This window comes from Triticum aestivum, chromosome 6A (assembly GCF_018294505.1).
Source record: "Triticum aestivum cultivar Chinese Spring chromosome 6A, IWGSC CS RefSeq v2.1, whole genome shotgun sequence".
Taxonomy (NCBI): Eukaryota; Viridiplantae; Streptophyta; class Magnoliopsida; order Poales; family Poaceae; genus Triticum; species Triticum aestivum.
In genome coordinates this window covers 566731812-566736824 of record NC_057809.1, presented here as the reverse complement: position 1 = coordinate 566736824, position 5013 = coordinate 566731812, and positions in this window count along the sequence as shown.

Here is a 5013-nt window from a genome sequence, read left to right as displayed (position 1 = left end):
GCGTATTTCGAGATTAGGATTTGTCACTCCGATTGTCGGAGAGGTATCTCTGGGCCCTCTCGGTAATGCACATCACATAAGCCTTGCAAGCACTGCAACTAATATGTTAGTTGTGAGATGATGTATTATGGAACGAGTAAAGAGACTTGCCGGCAACGAGATTGAACTAGGTATTGGATACCGACGATCGAATCTCGGGCAAGTAACATACCGATGACAAAGGGAACAACGTATGTTGTTATGCGGTCTGACCGATAAAGATCTTCGTAGAATATGTAGGAGCCAATATGGGCATCCAGGTCCCGCTATTGGTTATTGACCGGAGACGTGTCTCGGTCATGTCTACATTGTTCTCGAACCCGTAGGGTCCGCACGCTTAAGGTTACGATGACAGTTATATTATGAGTTTATGCATTTTGATGTACCGAAGGTTGTTCGGAGTCCCGGATGTGATCACGGACATGACGAGGAGTCTCGAAATGGTCGAGACATAAAGATTGATATATTGGAAGCCTATATTTGGATATCGGAAGTGTTCCGGGTGAAATCGGGATTTTACCGGAATACCGGGAGGGTTACCGGAACCCCCCGGGAGCTATTTGGGCCATAGTGGGCCTTAGTGGAAAAGAGAAGGGGCTGCCCAAGTTGGGCTGCGCCCCCCCTTCCCCTAGTCCTATTAGGACTAGGAGAGGTGGCCGGCCCCCTCCTCCTCTTTTCCCCTCCGAGGAATCCTAGTTGGACTAGGATTGGAGGGGGAATCCTACTCCCAGAGGGAGTAGGACTCTCCTGCGCCTCCCCCCTTGGCCGGCCAGCCTCCCCTCCTCTCCTCCTTTATATACGGAGGCAGGGGCACCTCTAAACACACAAGTTGACACAAGTTGATCCACGTGATCGATTCCTTAGCCGTGTGCGGTGCCCCCTGCCACCATATTCCTCGATAATACTGTAGCGGAGTTTAGGCGAAGCCCTGCTGCTGTAGTTCATCAAGATCGTCACCACGCCGTCGTGCTGACGAAACTCTTCCCCGACACTTTGCTGGATCGGAGTCCGGGGATCGTCATCGAGCTGAACGTGTGCTCGAACTCGGAGGTGCCGTAGTTTCGGTGCTTGATCGGTTGGATCGTGAAGACGTACGACTACTTCCTCTACGTCGTGTCATCGCTTCCGCAGTCGGTCTGCGTTGGGTACGTAGACAACACTCTCCTCTCGTTGCTATGCATCACATGATCCTGTGTGCGCGTAGGAAAATTTTTGAAATTACTACGAAACCTAACAAGAACATCCTAAAATACCTGAAAAGGACTAAGGATATGTTTCTCGTATATGGAGGTGACAAAGAGCTCACCGTAAAAGGTTACGTTGATGCAAGCTTTGACACTGATCCGGACGATTCTAAATCGCAAACCGGATACGTGTTTACATTAAACGGTGGAGCTGTCAGTTGGTGCAGTTCTAAACAAAGCGTTGTAGCGGGATCTACATGTGAAGCGGAATACATAGCTGCTTCGGAAGCAGCAAATGAAGGAGTCTGGATGAAGGAGTTCATATCCGATCTAGGTGTCATACCTAGTGCATCGGGTCCAATGAAAATCTTTTGTGACAATACTGGTGCAATTGCCTTGGCAAAGGAATCCAGATTTCACAAAAGGACCAAACACATCAAGAGACGCTTCAACTCCATCCGGGATCTAGTCCAGGTGGGAGACATAGAGATTTGCAAGATACATACGGATCTGAATGTTGCAGACCCATTGACTAAGCCTCTTCCACGAGCAAAACATGATCAACACCAAGGCTCCATGGGTGTTAGAATCATTACAGTGTAATCTAGATTATTGACTCTAGTGCAAGTGGGAGACTGAAGGAAATATGCCCTAGAGGCAATAATAAAGTTATTATTTATTTCCTTATAATCATGATAAATGTTTATTATTCATGCTAGAATTGTATTAACCGGAAACATAATACATGTGTGAATACATAGACAAACAGAGTGTCACTAGTATGCCTCTACTTGACTAGCTCGTTAATCAAAGATGGTTATGTTTCCTGACCATGAACAATGAGTTGTTATTTGATTAACGAGGTCACATCATTAGTTGAATGATCTGATTGACATGACCCATTCCATTAGCTTAGCACCTGATCGTTTAGTATGTTGCTATTGCTTTCTTCATGACTTATACATGTTCCTATGACTATGAGATTATGCAACTCCCGTTTACCGGAGGAACACTTTGGGTACTACCAAACGTCACAATGTAACTGGGTGATTATAAAGGAGTACTACAGGTGTCTCCAATGGTCGATGTTGGGTTGGCGTATTTCGAGATTAGGATTTGTCACTCCGATTGTCGGAGAGGTATCTCTGAGCCCTCTCGGTAATACACATCACATAAGCCTTGCAAGCATTACAACTAATATGTTAGTTGTGAGATGATGTATTACGGAACGAGTAAAGAGACTTGCCGGTAACGAGATTGAACTAGGTATTGGATACCGACGATCGAATCTCGGGCAAGTAACATACCGATGACAAAGGGAACAACGTATGTTGTTATGCGGTCTGACCGATAAAGATCTTCGTAGAATATGTAGGAGCCAATATGGGCATCCAGGTCCCGCTATTGGTTATTGACCAGAGATGTGTCTCGGTCATGTCTACATTGTTCTCGAACCCGTAGGGTCCGCACGCTTAAGGTTACGATGACAGTTATATTATGAGTTTACATGTTTTGATGAACCGAAGGAGTTCGGAGTCCCGGATGAGATCGGGGACATGACGAGGAGTCTCGAAATGGTCGAGACGTAAAGATTCATATATTGGATGATATGGTTAGGCCAAGGGGTCAAGCCCATGAGGCTTTAGATCGGTGCAAAAAGGAGTTTTGCGGAGGCCAGGGGGCCAAACGCCGGAGACCCTGGCGTCTGGCCCTGGGCCAGACGCCGAGGCCCATGGCGTCTGGGCCAGACGCCAAGGATTGTGGCGTTTGGTCCTGGAGTCCGAGTGGGACTCTTGCCTTTCGGGCAAAACCGACTTTGAGGAGGCTTTTGCTCCAAGTTTCGACCCCGGGGCTCAACATATAAATAGAGGGGCAGGGCTAGCACCAAAGGGACAAGAAGTTGATCCACGTGATCTATTCCTTAGCCGTGTGCGGTGCCCCCTGCCACCATATACCTCGATAATACTGTAGCGGAGTTTAGGCGAAGCCCTGCTGCTGTAGTTCATCAAGATCGTCACCACGCCGTCGTGCTGACGGAACTCTTCCCCGACACTTTGCTGGATCGGAGTCCGGGGATCGTCATCGAGCTGAACGTGTGGTCGAACTCGGAGGTGCCGTAGTTTCGGTGCTTGATCGGTTGGATCATGAAGACGTACGACTACTTCCTCTACGTCGTGTCATCGCTTCCGCAGTCGGTCTGCGTTGGGTACGTAGACAATACTCTTCCCTCGTTGCTATGCATCACATGATCCTGTGTGTGCGTAGGAAAAATTTTGAAATTACTACGAAACCCATCAGTGGCATCCGAGCCAGGTTATTTATGTTGATGTTATATGCACGAGTAGAACACAAGTGAGTTGTGGACGATACAAGTCATACTGCCTACCAGCATGTCATACTTTGGTTCGGCGGTATTGTTGGACGAGACGTCCCGGACCAACCTTACGCGTACGCTTACGCGAGACCGGTTCCCTCGACGTGCTTTGCACAGAGATGGCTTGCGGGCGACTGCCTCTCCAACTTTAGTTGAACCAAGTATGGCTACGCCCGGTCCTTGCGAAGGTTAAAACGGAGTCTATTTGACAAACTATCGTTGTGGTTTTGATGCGTAGGTGAGATTGGTTCTTACTTAAGCCCGTAGCAGCCACGTAAAACATGCAACAACAAAGTAGAGGACGTCTAACTTGTTTTTGCAGGGCATGTTGTGATGTGATATGGTCAAAGCATGATGCTGAATTTTATTGTATGAGATGATCATGTTTTGTAACCGAGTTATCGGCAACTGGCAGGAGCCATATGGTTGTCGCTTTATTGTATGCAATGCAATCGTGATGTAATGCTTTACTTTACTACTAAACGGTAGTGATAGTCGTGGAAGCATAAGATTGGCGAGACGACCACGATGCTACGATGGAGATCAAGGTGTCGCACCAGTGACGATGGTGATCATGATGGTGCTTCGGAGATGGAGATCACAAAGCACAAGATGATGATGACCATATCATATCACTTATATTGATTGCATGTGATGTTTATCTTTTTATACATCTTATCTTGCTTTGATTGACGGTAGCATTATAAGATGATCTCTCACTAAATTATCAACAAGTGTTCTCCCTGAGTATGCACCGTTGACAAAGTTCGTCGTGCCCAGACACCACGTGATGATCGGGTGTGATAAGCTCTACGTCCATCTACAACAGGTACAAGCCAGTTTTGCACACGCAGAATACTCAGGTTAAACTTGACGAGCCTAGCATATGCAGATATGGCCTCGGAACACGGAGACCGAAAGGTCGAGCATGAATCATATAGTAGATATGATCAACATAATGATGTTCACCGATGAAACTACTCCATCTCACGTGATGATCGGACATGGTTTAGTTGATTTGGATCACGTGATCACTTAGAGGATTAGAGGGATGTCTATCTAAGTGGGAGTTCTTAAGTAATATGATTAAATTGAACTTAAATTGATCATGAACTTAGTCCTGGTAGTATTTTGCAAATCATGTTGTAGATCAATAGCTCGCGTTGTTGCTTCCCTGTGTTTATTTTGATATGTTCCTAGAGAAAATTGTGTTGAAAAATGTTAGTAGCAATGTTGCGGATTTGATCCGTGATCTGAGGTTAAATCCTCATTGCTGCACAGAAGAATTATGTCCTTAATGCACCGCTAGGTGACGGACCTATTGCAGGAGCAAATGCAGACGTTATGAACGTTTGGCTAGCTCAATATGATGACTACTTGATAGTTTAAGTGCACCATGCTTAACGGCTTAGAATC